General features: G+C 38.0%; 1 non-coding gene across 1 annotated transcript; it reads right to left on the bottom strand.

Annotated features, from left to right (window-relative positions):
• Positions 1–827: 827 nt before the first annotated feature.
• Positions 828–934, bottom strand: LOC139894889 (small nucleolar RNA R71). Its single transcript, XR_011775367.1, has one exon. It is a non-coding gene; the product is annotated as a small nucleolar RNA R71 (small nucleolar RNA).
• Positions 935–1,522: the final 588 nt, after the last annotated feature.

Raw genomic sequence — 1,522 nt, forward strand, 5'->3', positions numbered from 1 at the left:
GTGGATTTTCTGATTTAAAGGATCCTGGCTCCCTGCTGTATCTTTTGGCTATTCGAAACGTGGGCAAAAGCAGAAAAGTCTATTGATTTGATAACTTATATAATTTATAATAGGATATTCAGTGAATGCACCGAGCAAAACGTTCACCACCTTTCATACGTTCACCACCTGTAACTCGATCAAGACATCTAGCCAATATTGTCGCCGTTGATTTTTCTTTAGAGTCATCATCTAGTCGAACGAGTACTCCAATTCAAATTTCCGATAATCCATTTTTTGAACCCGACTTCACAATTGAGAACCCGGAGGATATTCAAGGACAATTCAAAGATCCTGAACCACTAATCATTCCTCCTGAACCACAAATTATTCATTCAGAGATTATCGAGGAAGAAACCATTAAATCAGAATCCTCTAGTGATTCAGATTTAACAAATTCAATCATGGAAAATCCGGAACCTCTAAGTATGGAAGATCGAATGAGAGCCACACGCACGGGCCAAGGTCATGCCATTACTCAACCAGACATTAATGCGCCAGATTATGAAATCAAAGGACAAATCCTACACATGGTAACTAATCAATGCCAATTTAGTGGTACACCAAAAGAAGATCCAAACGAACATCTTCGTACCTTTAATAGGATCCGTACTCTATTTAAAATCAGAGAAGTTGAGGATGAACAGATCTATCTCATGTTGTTTCCCTGGACTTTAAAGGGAGAAGCCAAAGTTTGGTTAGAATCGTTACCCGAAGGAGCGATTGATACATGGGATGTTTTAGTTGAGAAATTTCTTAAAAGATTCTTTCCGGCATCTAAAGCCGTGAGACTTCAAGGAGAGATTGTTACATTCGCGCAAAAGTCAAATGAAACATTATATAAAGCGTGGGCAAGATTCGGAAAGTTGTTGAGAGGATGTCCTCAACACGGTTTAGACACTTATCAAATAGTACAAATATTCTACCAAGGTGTCGACGTTGCCACACGAAAAGACATCGACACAGCAGCCGGTGGTTCCATTATGAAGAAAACCGCAACTGAAACTCATAAAATTATTGATAACACAGCCTCCCACTCACATGAGTGGCACCAGGAAAAAGATATTTTTCGTTCATCTAAAGAGGCTGGAGCCGATTCTAGCCATGACTTTGATTCCATTTTCGCAAAGTTAGATGCTTTCAAAAGACAAATGGAAAAGATGACTAAAGATATTCATGCAATACGCATTAGTTGTGAGCAGTGTGGAGGACCACATTTGACAAAAGATTGTCTCAATGTTGAACAAACTATGGAACAAAGAGAGAATGTTTTATACATGAACCAAAGGCCAGGAAATAATTATCAAAATACTTATCAACCGCCAAGGCCAAACTACAATCAAAATCAGAATTATAACCGAAATATTCCATACAACAACCAACAAGGTCCTAGCAATCAACAAGTATCTAATAATACTTACAACCAGCAAAGACCTATTTTCCAAATAAACCACCACAAACCGATGATAAAAAGACAAATTTA

This window comes from Rutidosis leptorrhynchoides, chromosome 2, assembly GCF_046630445.1.
Source record: "Rutidosis leptorrhynchoides isolate AG116_Rl617_1_P2 chromosome 2, CSIRO_AGI_Rlap_v1, whole genome shotgun sequence".
Taxonomy (NCBI): Eukaryota; Viridiplantae; Streptophyta; class Magnoliopsida; order Asterales; family Asteraceae; genus Rutidosis; species Rutidosis leptorrhynchoides.